This window comes from Arvicanthis niloticus, chromosome 20, assembly GCF_011762505.2.
Source record: "Arvicanthis niloticus isolate mArvNil1 chromosome 20, mArvNil1.pat.X, whole genome shotgun sequence".
NCBI lineage: Eukaryota > Metazoa > Chordata > Mammalia > Rodentia > Muridae > Arvicanthis > Arvicanthis niloticus.
Window position 1 is genome coordinate 9,629,314 of NC_047677.1, and position 13,298 is coordinate 9,642,611.

A 13,298-nucleotide genomic window follows, 5' to 3' on the forward strand; every position below is an offset into this window, starting at 1 on the left:
TGTCTTATAGGCTGAAACATTCTAAGCCTAGATTAACAGATAGAGGCTGGAAGCTGAAGCATTTAAGGTTGGGAATTGGAGAAGATTAGATTGTACAGAGGCTAGAATCTTCCAGGCCTAGGTTTGGGAATAGTTAGAAAGAAATGCTATGGGCTTAGCCCCAGTCATGTATTTGTAAAGCTTTTGTAATGCTCTTATCTCATTCCTTCATTTGAAGAAAAAAAATAACATTCAAATTTACACAGAAGTCTAAGAAAACACAACAAAATCAATATAATGACAGATATTAATACATATTTCTCAATAATAAACCTGAATAAGTGTTCTCAATTTCTTAATTAAATAACACAGACTTTCAAATTGGAGTGCAAAACAGGATTTACCTTGTTGCTGGCAGCAAAACCTTTGTCAATTCCTTCATCCTTATGTTTTGTTTACTGTTCATTATGGAGTATTTGTCTTTACAGGCACATATTATGATATGAAAGGAGTCTCAACAAATAAAGCAACATTACAACAACATTCTGGATGCTATCTGATTATTCTGGAGTAGAGCTATATCTACACTGAGACAGTAAAAGAACAATTGCAGACTCATGGAGACTAAACTACAATCTGAATTATACAGTTCATTGAGGAAATAAAGGAAAAAACCCAATATTTCTAGAATTAAATGAAGATAGAAACACAACATACTAAGATCCATGGGACACAAGGAAGCCAGTGCTAAGAGGAACATTTGTAGTACAGAATTGAGAGAACTCAAGTTAATGACTTAGTGATATAGCTCGAGACCATGGAAAATTCAGAACAAAGCAAATCCTGAAACAGTAGATAGGTAGATCTCAGAGAGGGAAAAATCAGAAATGAAATGGAAACAAAATGACAATGACAACAGATAACCTCACAATACTAAGAAGCAATAAAAGAAAGAGCCATTTTTTTTTTTAGTAAAAAAATAAGATTGCTGAATGCTTTGACTTTTTAAGCAGTGATTGCTTTTGAACACTTGCCTCTCTCATGCTTTTTTCAAAACTGCTTTATTTTGTCTTTTAATAGTGTGAGTATGAAATATCATTTGGTGTTTTTTTCTTGTGTCTTAAAGTTCTTGGCTTTAAATAGGATCTCTTTCCCAACTTTCAAAATATTTCAGATATTAGTGATTCAAATATTTATCACCTTTTCTCCTAATTTGTTGTTATTTTTTTCCCTTTCTGGGACTCTCACAATGTAAAATTTGATCTCTTTAATGATCACATTTCTCTTAAATTGAATTCTATTTCCTTTAATCATTTTCTTTCTCTTCATCAGGTTCAATAGCTTAATTGTTCCAGTTGTGTTTCACTTTGGTGTTTTTTATGTTGGAATCTTTGAATTTCCTTGGTGAGTTGTTCATTCTTGGATGGTTGTACTACTTTGTTCTGAAAGAGAAAACGCACCATACGAGACAGACTCCTACTTCTGTCTTTTAGAAAGACTTTGTTGTTCTGATACTGGCATGAGTGTGAACAGTTCAAGTGTACCTCTATCACTACCAGTGGTATTCTTGTCCAGTCATAGATAAAACAGTGTTATCCTGTCTGTAGAGCAGGCCCCTTTGTTTCCTAGTCTGTTAAACTATTATGATTTTCTCTGCTTCAAAGTGTGCATTTTTATTTCCTTTGGTTTAATTTTGAGATTTTGAAATCAGCCTCATGGTTACCTGCAAAATATAGTTTGAGGCTACTGCATGGAGTCTATGTATAAATATTGATGTCACTAATTACTTCTATGTTTTCCATTCATCTCCATACTTTAGTGTTTTGTTGTAGTTCAGTTTGGAATCTGCAGGTATTTCAGCCACAAGTCAGGTTTTGTAAGATTAGAAGCTCAAGATTTTAATACATGATACTAATAATAATCATACTTTGATTTATTATCTACCATCTTATATTTGAATAACATTACTGTTTGAGTTATCAGTTTATGGATCTGAAGAGATACCATGACCAAAGCAACTCTAAATAAAGAAAGCATTTATTTGGTTGCTGGTTTATGCAGTGAAAAATTTATTTGATTAGCTCCATATAGGAAAGTAGACAGGGTTAATTCTGAAGCAGTAGGTGAGAGATGTACATCTTGATCCTAAGGCAGTAGGCACACACACACAGAGAAACACTGGGCCTGGCATGGCCTTTTGAAACCACAAAGCCCACGTTCAATGACACACCTCCTCCAACAAGAACACATCTATTTCAAAAAGGCCACGTTTTATAATACTTCCAGACAGTACATCAAATGGGAACCAAGCTTTCAAATATATGAGCCTATAGAGATTAACTCTAATTCAAACTATCTGTAAATAAGAAATCCTTTATTGAATAAGAATGGACATCAGACCTCCTCATAGGCTCATATATTTAATTGCTTGGCCATTAGTGAGTAGCACTACCTGACAGAGATTAAGTGTTGTGACCTTGTTGGAGTAAGTGTGGCTTTATTAGAAGATATGTGTCACCAGGAGTGGGGCTTTAAGGATTCAAATGCTGAAGCTAGACCCAGTGTATCTCTCCCTACTGCCTTGCAGATTTGGATGTAGAATTCTCAGCTACCTTTCCAGTACTATGTCTGTCCATGAGCCACCAAACTTCCTGCTATGAAACAATGGTTTAAATTTCTGAACTGCAAGCCATCTCCAATTAAATGCTTTCTTTATAAGAGCTATGACCGTTATGATGTCTTTTCACAGCAACAGAACAGTGACTAAGACACTACTACATTTATGTATGTAATTCCCATTTATTGATTTCATATTTTATCATTGTTGTCATTACAGACTAATTGTAGGTGTTTGAACACAGTAGACAGTTAATCTACCACTGAAATACATACATAATCATTCACTAATTTAAACTGAATGGAATTATAGAAAGAATAAATGGGCATGTGTTCACTCAATCTGCCAATTTGATTTAGATTTTTATTTGTGGAATATTTGATTTAACATTAGAGATAAGCAAAGATTTATCAAACAAAATGATCTTGTTTCATCTGAAATAAAGAAATTTAAATATAAATTATTTGAATTCAACCATAATGTTATATAACATGAACTAAAACAATTTGAGAATGTATTAATTTAGAAAAATGAGGCATAAAAAGTACTATTATATATAATATTATTACCTTGAACACTGACTGTATTTGTTTATTTAAAGGTAAATCAAATTTGTAATTACTTAAGTTGTATATTGTTGAAAAAGATATACTCTAAATATATGTATATGTTATAATATATGTATGTTATAATATGTGTATGTTAATTTACAGAGATTCACCTATTCTATATATCCTATTTATGTGCCAACATATTCAATAGCTTCTAGGTTTGAAGAATTCAAATTAAATATTTCATTTTGTTATTCTCAAAAACATTATACTTTTTGAAGATTTGTTGTAAGCCAGCATTATTCCGTGTGTATAAATAATGGGAGCTTATTTAGTTGTTAGTGAAACAGACAACATACTTTTATTTAAATATATAATGTAGCAAACACAATACAGCATGATATACAAAATAGTGAACTGAGAATGTGTCACTAGAAAATTTAGCTTTAAATAGACAGTCTATGAAAAACCAGACTGCTAAAATTTTAGCACAGATGTGAAAAAAGATAATAGCTAGATTAATCTGTATTAAAGCAGAATGTACGAGGTGAGAGCATCCATGTATAACCAGAGAACATAATTCCTTGGCTAGTATGAAACACACAGGGCAGGTTGTACAGAATGAGGAAAGGAAATTATGTAATATTAGCTGCCTGGTACTATAAATTAAGCTCTATAGGAGTTCTGAAGAAAGCAGACAGATTTGCAACGTTCTAATACTAATAAAATCTTATTTTTAAAACTTCTGCTTATTAATAGGTTGTACTTTAGAAAGTTATTTTCTTGTTGTCTACAGCAAAATTATGTAATTGTTGAATGAGAGCGATCTATATCAAAGGTGAGAGAGTCACACAGAGATGGACCAAGCTAACATGAGTCAACCTAGCAAAGTAAACTCTGAGGTAATAGAACAGTATAAGAAATTAGAAAATAAAGCATTTTCTCTTTTACATTTATCTTTATTGAGCATAATCTACTTCTCAAATTATATACATTTTTTGGAAAAATCCACAAACATATCATTCTGCTAACACAAGAACTTCCATGTTGCTGATAAGAAAAGATATTGCAGAATTGTTTCACCATTTGCAAATGAATTGTTTAGGCTTATAATTTTATGTATATTTGACATTTGTATATGTGTATAATATATGTATATATTTACATTATCTGTAAATAAGAAACCCTTTATTGAATAAGAATGGACCTTTGATATACATGTTTCTATATACATACATATATATGTATATATATATATATATGTACTTTATGTCATATATATTTTGTATTAATCATTTGCCATGTTTATGTATTCAATGAGTCAACATATTGACCATAAGGATGAGATAATATAATGATAGTCAAAATATATATTAATATCTATTAATTTTTTACTTCAAATCCTTTATTCATTATATTTTGTTTATATATTAATTAAAGATTATTTTTACCTCAGTTAGGGTTTTACTGATGAGAACAGACACCATGATCAATGTGAGTCTTATAGGAACAACATTTTACTGGTGTTAGTTTACAGGTTTAGATGGTTAGTCCATTGTCATCAAGGCAGGAGTATGATGCAGGAGTAGCTGAGAGATCTACATCTTCATCTCTAGGCCACTAGGAGACGTTGGGTCCCATCTGGCTAGGAAAAGAGGTTCTTAAAACCCACAGTAACATACTTTTCCATCAAAGTCACACCTCCAAAAAGTTCCATTCCCTGGGCCAAGCATATTCAAACTACCACTCTTGATTGAAATATCTATTATTTTACAAAACTTCAAGCATTCTGGACCATGAAGGATTGTATCTGCACTTTCTGTTTGACTCTCAGTAGCACACTCATGTTCAACTTAACCAACAGGCCATAAAAAGTCATTTAAAGGTCAGAGTTCACAGGGATAGAACTTAGTATTTAGTTCTCTGCTCTTCCTACTTTTAGAGTTAAGGAGTGTCTAGGAAGTGATTCTCTCTCTCTCTCTCTCTCTCTCTCTCTCTCTCTCTCTCTCTCTGGTACTCAACAGCAGGGTCTGTTTTGCAAGTAGTTATGATCACACTTCTTTCTGAAATATACTTTTTTACTTTGCATTATTAGATAATTTAACTCAGCATCTATTTTTTTATGGTACAAATAACTTCTTATTACAAAAATATTATTGTTAATGTACCTATTTTGTAGTAACATTTAATAAAAGGACTTTATCCTCTGAGACCTGGGTATCTTTACCTCTAGGTATTCTAACTATATACTTTCTTTTGATCTTCCTTTAGTAAAGGGATGTGGTGTTATTGTACATTTTAAAGCCTTGCCTTGGGTGCATTCATCATTTTATGAACTGTTCTAAGAGTTGGATTTATGAGAAATCTGCCTTCCACCACAGGATATGTGAATGTGGCTGTTGCTTTCTGCTTCCTGCCATAGTTTATCAGCAAAGTAGTGTCTGCAGATAGAATCAGTCAAAGGAGACCCACAAAAATTGTCTTCATTGAAGAAGATTTTTTTTTCTGGAAGCTATGCATATCATCCATCTCATTGACATGTTCATTACTTGTATGTATGTGGTATATTTTAGTGTTCATTTTGTGGCTCAGGGATTTGGGGATTCATAGACCAACTTCTATCACTATTTCCATATGTGAAAATTATTAATATTCTTATACCTATATATACGGGCAAACGCAATAACAACTAATTTTTAAGCAATATTTTTGCTGAAAAAAATTACATCATTCTTTTCTTCCTTTCCTTTATCTAGATGGTTTGATTTACTCGTTCTTAAACTCCTCCTACCCCACAACCTACTTTCACATAGATAGCATTTTCTTATATTTTTGGTTGTGAGCTTAGCCTTTAACTGCAGTGCCATCTCTCTCCAGTCCTAGAGAGCATTTTCTTAATCCAATTGTAGAACATCTAGCCTATACACAGTATGAATAAAACTGAATCATTTCATTTTCTAATAAATTTAAAACAGCAGTATTTTAAATTTTAAAATGTCTACACTCTGGTCCTCATAGTTGTTTCTACTCGGTCTTTTAATCATTTATGTTGTTTCCCAGTGAGTCTGATGTATGGTTGCCTGTGGGACATGAACTCATTCGAGGAAGTTTGGTAAGGTATAGCAGATCGAGATCTGGAAACTCAATGGGCACACACCTGAGGCTTGGGTGACTCTTAGATCCCTGCCAGACTCCTGACTTGGAACATGTGTTATGCTTCTCACACAAATGAGACATAATGACATGACCAAAGGTCACCTAGGCTCAAGACAGAATTCTCCATGCTAAAGAGGTATCTAGGGGCTCAGAGGACTTAGCCAATAAGCTTCCTTTTCTAGACCTTTCTCCCTACAAAAGGTATTTACTGTAATTTCCTATAAAATCAAAATAAAAAAAAACCAGATCACATACTTCTAAAATACTGTGACACAGAATACAGACTACTATTTCAAAAACTATGGAAATGAGCATAATGAGAAAATACTGGGGCAAAGCAAGACAGAAACACAGGTGGGCAAACATCAACTCTCCTACTTCATGTCCATGTTTGATGTTAAAATGCTATGTGGATCACCAACTCCTTTCAGGTTTGTTGACTGTAACATACTTCTTTCTCTTGGAATGGTTCCACTTGCTTTTCCTTTTGGTACGTTAGCCAATGAAGATAGTCAGCCGGATCTTTTTTTCTGCCTTTCTGAAGTAACAGGCTTTTCTCCCAGCGTCTGACTCTTGAGTTTTTATTGGTAAAATTAAATGTTTGAAATTTTCCTTAAAATAACAGCTCTTGGATTTAAAAAAAAAAAAAAAAAAGTCAAGCTGGTGCCTGGAGGGATCCTTCACCATATGTTCTAGTCTCTTTGGCATAGGAAGGTACTCTACAGGCTACCTTGAGAAATATGGACAAAACCTACCCTTCAGAACCTTTGACCTAAAATCTGTCCTGTTTACCAGATATGTTAGAGTAGTGGTGGTAGTGAGAGTGGCCAACCAATGTCTGATTAAGTTGAAGCCCTCATCATGATAGGGACCCCAAGCTAGATACTGCTTGGATACTCAGGAACTGGTTACTGGGTATCTCATAGGCCTAGGAAAGAACTAAACAAAATTGGCCTAACATCAAGAAAATCAGTGTAATGATTTGTAATGATATTCTGCAATACTCATAGATAGGTTCCTTATTTACTCATCATCAGAGAGGGTTCCTCAGACAGCAGAATCTCTCTCCCTTTTTTCCTTTGGCCATGGGCCAATCCAACCTCTGTGCCTCCCACTTTGTTCTTGACTTTTCCACTGCTACCCCCAGTGGCACCTGGGTGCCCAAGGGCCTGAGAACCAGATGAGCTAGCTCCAGCTCCCCGAGGGACCTCAGACTGCACCCCTTCACCCCGAGTGGAGTCCCTTGGCTTCACATAGCCTCACGCCTGCCCTGTGCTGGAGTTCGGAGAGCACAGTCAAACTTCCCATGCCTCTGTCTTTCCTGAGTGGCCCTATCCCTGTGAAGAGAGAGATGCAGAACACACTTTAACCCAACAACTGGTCTATAACCCAACAGTCCAGTGTGAGGTTTCTTGCTTTGTCTTCTTTTTTATTTTTAATTAATTAATTGATTAATTAATTAATCAATTAATTACATTTTTATGTCCTAATCACTGCCTCCTCTCCAGATCCCCCCTCACAGGGACCATCCCCCAAACTTTCCCTCTCATTCTCTTCAGAGAGAGTAGGCATCACTTGGTATCTCCTTTGGTATATCAACTTTCTTCAGGGTTTGATGAATCTTGTCCCATAGAAGCCAGGCAAGGCAGCACTGTCGGGAAACAGATTCTATAGACAGACAACAGGTTTAGGGACAGCTGAGCAGTACATCTGCTACGTATTTTCTTCTGTATGGTTGTTATCTCTTGGAGGGCTCCTCTTTTCTGAAAGGAGATGGAAAGGGAGTAGATATTGGGTAGATGAAAGTTGGGGAAACCTGGGAGGGTTGGAGCAAAGGGAAATTGTGCATGATTGGTATTGTATGATAGAAAAATCTACTTTCAATTTGAATAAAAGGCCAACTTAAAAAATGTTATCTTTGTTCCTTGTAGATTAGAACACAGAATGCTACAGTCCTCTGTTCTATATCCAGATAGAGGTTTCCAGTTCACAATGCATAGTTGGATGTGGAATACTAATGTAATTAAGTATCATTATGTAGTCCTGAGGCTTTTAAGTCTGTAATTGATTTTGTAAACTGTGCCATGTCCTAGAGTCCCATCTCTTTGGAAATGGATGCTTCAGAACTCAGAGTGGATGCATGGTAGAATGTAAGAGGTTAAACTTCAGTGATTCTATTTTGAACAAGTAAATCCTTTTATTTTTAAATAGTCAATATATTTAAAATAAATCCTGGTATCAGAAATTATGATAATTTTATTATTATTTCCTTAAGAACAAACACTTAGTTTGTGGTTTAAAGTACACCTTGCTATACTTTTCAATGAACATATTTGCACATTATTTTGCACACATTAAGAGTAACTCACTTTGCACTTCTGGTCACTTTGTGAAGTTTGTAGAAGAGTAACTTGATATTCTTTTCAAGAAGCATCATTTTCTTTCTTGCTTTTAAACAAAAATGAAAATTTTGGTTAACATAATTGCTAATTATATTTTTTAAAGACAATATTAAAAATTCAAGACTTAAAACATGTTGACATATTTTTGATCAAAAATTTTCTTGGGAGTCCTATTTTAATCTTTAAATAAAGCAATAAATGATAAACATAGTGGCTTTAAAGCATAGAGTAGTTATTTTTAAAATGTTAAAATTTGAAGCAAGTAGATATGTGCAGTGTCCGTACAATATGGGCACATTTATAGCTCAGAAGCAAGCTAGGAGACGTTTTTTTTTTTTTTTTAATGGAAATTGCAAAATCATCACATCTATTTTAGAAGACTGAAAATGGCATGAAAGAATATACCCAAATTTGAAATGGAGCGTGTGACAGACTCTATTTCCAAACATGTTGGGTATTATAGAAGTTTTAGGAACTGAAGAGCTAAGAATAGTGATGGCTGGGACAGTAGAGATGGCTTAGTCATTAGGAGAGCTTATAATTCAGAGGACTTGAGTTCAGTTCTCAGCACTAACATCAATTCAAGAAACCCATTGTCACTGCTCTCACACACCAGTTTTTGTTCTCTTCTGGCCTCTGTACGACCTCTGTACACCACATGGCATATGTACATTGACATATATATGTACATATATAATAATAATACAAGTATTTTTAAAAAATAATCAGTAGAGATAATTTATGTAGACACTGAAATAAAATTATAACTGTAGTTTGTTTTGTTCGTACAGAAACATTGGCAACCAGACTATAGTGTAACACAATTATGACTTTATAATCAACCAGTAGCTGTATAAGAAATTAGATTAAGAAGGAAATAGAACTTCCCAGTTTCTGAAATTAATAACTTAATTCTGCAACTGAGAACATGTCTCACACAAACTCATGGAAGAACAAGCAAATCCAAGAAGATAGTATTTCCCACAAACAAAGAGTTCCATGTGTACCTTTAGGATTATTTAAAAATAAAATTGGATTATTTCTGCATACTATTTTTCATTCTTGTCCACTAATTATATTTCAATGCATTCCAAATATGGTAATTTTAAGTGCTATCTTTCATCTTTATTCAAAATATGAATCTGGATGGAATATTCTAAATTTCAAAATTACTTATATTCAGTTGAAAACTCTAATCTTGGTCCATGTAGTTATCTCTAAATACATTTGAATAAGATCAAAATTATATAAAAAGAAAAAATAATTAGGAAGGCTAGCCTTCATCAAATGGAAATTTTGATTAGTTTACCGGCAGCCATCAAGGAGAACCTGAAAACTAGCAGATGATCGTTTTTAAAAAAAAAGAAAAAGAAAGAAAGAAAGAAAGAAAGAAAGAAAGAAAGAAAGAAAGAAAAAGGTCTTTATATGAATGATGGATGGATGGATGTTTGTGTGTGTTTCTGTGATAAGCCCCTGTGTATGTGAAGCTGTAGGTGTGAAGGATAGACAGAGAAAGTTTGTCACTCCCACCTCCTGCCCCCAATCCTCTATAAGTGCTTTGACTGAATGTCTGGTTTGGGAGAGAAGTTCCCCCCTCGAGTCCTTATAGCCCGGCAGGGTGGGCAGGCAGGGTTGAGTGGGCCAGAGCAGGGATCTGCATGTAGCTGTGTAGCCAACTGGAGCTGGGGAGCCACAGCAGGGCAAAGTGGGAGGGTGAACCAGCAGTTGCTGCTGTCTCACTAGGCAAAGCCCTTTTGTTGTCCCTTAGAAGGTGGTGTAGGTTGGTGGGTAGCCCATGGCCATCAAGATTAGCCTCAATGAGGTGGCTGGCCAAGGCGAACTCCTCATCATCCAGCATGCCATCTCTGTCGATATCACTCAGCTTCCAGATTCGCCCCAGCACGGAGTTGGGTAGCTTGGTGCCCACCATCTAGGTTTTGGCTTTAGAGCCACTCAGCTTTATATGAAGATTTCATCATATTTGGACTTGTCCTTGGTCACCACCCATTCAGCATCATCTTCTGAGCCCTCCTCAACAACCTCTATTGTGTTGTCAGGGCCCCGCTCCACGAAGAGGCCCATGAGGGTTCCCTTAAATGCACCACCCTGCACTCCAGCCTGGACACTCTCCAGGTCCTCTTGCCGAAGCAGCAACATAAGCTTGGCAATGTCATGGCTCAGCATCTCGTCCAGTGCCTCCAGCAGCTTTGGATTTAGCGAGTGGAACTTGGTGAAATCATGTGCCATCAGCAGCTCTTGCATCTTCTGGCAGTCGGGAAAGTCTCCAGGGGAGATGTGGTTCTCTAGCTGGATCTTCGTGAAGACGACAGGTGGCTTGAGGATCAGCTGCTTCTTTTTGGTTTCCTTTCTGAACACCTAGGGCATCTCTTTCTTCAGGTAGCTGATGATGTAAGCGTGTGTTCCTCCAAGAGACGCTGGTTGTCTGGCACAGGGAGTGGCTGGGACAAGAAGGAGCCAATGTAGACGCGAAGGACCTCAGGAGTGCCCACCACCTTGCCCAGCACCCACATGACCGCCCCGTAGACACGCATCAGCTGCTGCATCTCCTCCTTGTCTGCCTTGTTGAGTACCACGTGGATCTTGTCCTTGTGGCCACGCAAGGCACCAGTGGCCTCCGAGAATTGATCGTAAATCTCCAGCTTCTGAGCGTCAAAGAGCAAGATGATGATGAGATCCACGCACTCAGCAAACCAGCGCAGGACAGCTGGGAAGTCGTAGCCCCAGTTCACTCTCTGTTTGGCACCTGATAGGATGCCAGGCATGTCGAAGATGCTAATGCTCTCCAGGACCTGATTGGGGAGTTGGGCGCACACAAACCTGTTGAGAAAAGTGTTTCCAAAAGGGTTGAGTTTGCAGAAGGGCTTCTCTGGGTTCACAATGAGAGCATTTCCAGGCACGGTGCCCTCTGTCTTTTGGGGCATGACAGCCACGAAGAAGTTGGTGGTGGGCTTGGGACTGACGCGGGAGCCAGGGACCTCTTGCTCCAGAATGTACTGGATGACGTTGGTTTTGCCGGTGCTATACTGGCTGGCCACCAGCACCATGGGTTTGCCATCGAAGTCAGCATCTTTGAAGGCCGGTGAATGCAAAGACCCAAAATCCTAGTGTTCCTCCAGGGGAAGAAGCTTTGTGCGATACAGCTCCTTGAGAGATGAGGTCACAGTGCGGATGGCCTCAGGTCGCTAACCAGGAGCCCTGCCCTTCTTCAACCAGCTGAACATGGTGGCTTTCGATGCCCACTGGGTTACCCAAAGAGACTACAGGGTGGAGAGCTCACCAGGGATCTGTGGAGCGCAGAGCAAGCGGCCTGAGCCCTGTCCTGTCTGCAGTGGAGTCGCAGATGATCTTGAGATAGTTCCATCATGGACTGTAAAGTTGATGATGGCATTGCTTCTTTAGGCAAGGTTGAGGAGAATTTCAGTTTAGGAAAGATTCTTGCTTTTAATATACTTTCCCTAATATATATATATATATATATATATATATATATATATATATGCATATATATGTGTATATATATGCATATGTCTATAATATATTTATATATAATATATTTATATATAATATATATTAACATATAATTAGTAATGAATAATATATATTAATCATTAGGTATTAGTCCATCCTTTTGAACAGATTTCTGCAGAACTACAAAGATTTACTGTCTTGCAGTGACACTATATAGACGAATAGATGATTTCTTAATTCCTAATGATTATTCTCTAAGGATTTCTAAAATTTTACTAGAAATAATCAAGCCCTTTATAATAGAACCTCTCTGACGTGAAAACTGCAATTAGAATTCTGCCAGTCTTCAAGTGTCATGAGTCAATTGCTTCTGAGATATAAAGAAGGGATTTACAACTTAGGGACTTATAATTCCTTAGGCTGTAAAACAATTAACCAAAGTTCATAAAAGTGAGAATTTACTATAGGTGCAAGGACAGCAGGTAAAATGTCGACTTGGGCTATACATACAAAACTTCAATGATAACTTAGTTATGGTCTTCAACTCCCCATGAACCTGTAGAGATGGTGATAGATAATGAATATTTAGCCAGATAATTATTCTTAATAGATATATGCATGTAAACATTAACATTTTCTTGTAATCTTCTTATTGAATTTATGTTTGACCTTCTAGTGAGCTTTTGTAAAAAAGAATGCTTGGAAAAACCATGTCATCTATTCTCCCAGAAAAGGAAAAAAAAAAAAAAAAGACTAGGAAAGATTACACTTGCTGGCATAACATTGGAGAGAGATTATTGGGAACATAGCAATGGGAGTAAAGGCTTTGGGAGTAAGGCATTGGGAGCAAGGGCATCAGAGCAGGAGGAGAGAGTAAGAGTGGAAGGAGAATGTAGTGTGAAATAACTTAAGAATTATAAGACAAGGTAAAAAAAATAAGATAGCAATATGCAGAATGCAGAACTAAAGAGGAAAAAAGAAGAAGCTGCAGAGAAAACAGAAGAAGCAGGCAGGCTTCTTCTTACCATGGGACAGAACAGATCTTTTAAAGAGAACAATTCTTTCTTCTTACAAACTTGGTTTTAATTCGTCTAGCAATAAGAG

The 13,298-nt window shown here is 36.4% G+C and overlaps 1 pseudogene; it reads right to left on the reverse strand.

Moving 5' to 3' along the window:
• Positions 1-10,444: 10,444 nt before the first annotated feature.
• On the reverse strand, positions 10,445-11,947 carry LOC117724684 (EH domain-containing protein 2 pseudogene; annotated as a pseudogene).
• Between the last annotated feature and the right edge of the window lie 1,351 nt (positions 11,948-13,298).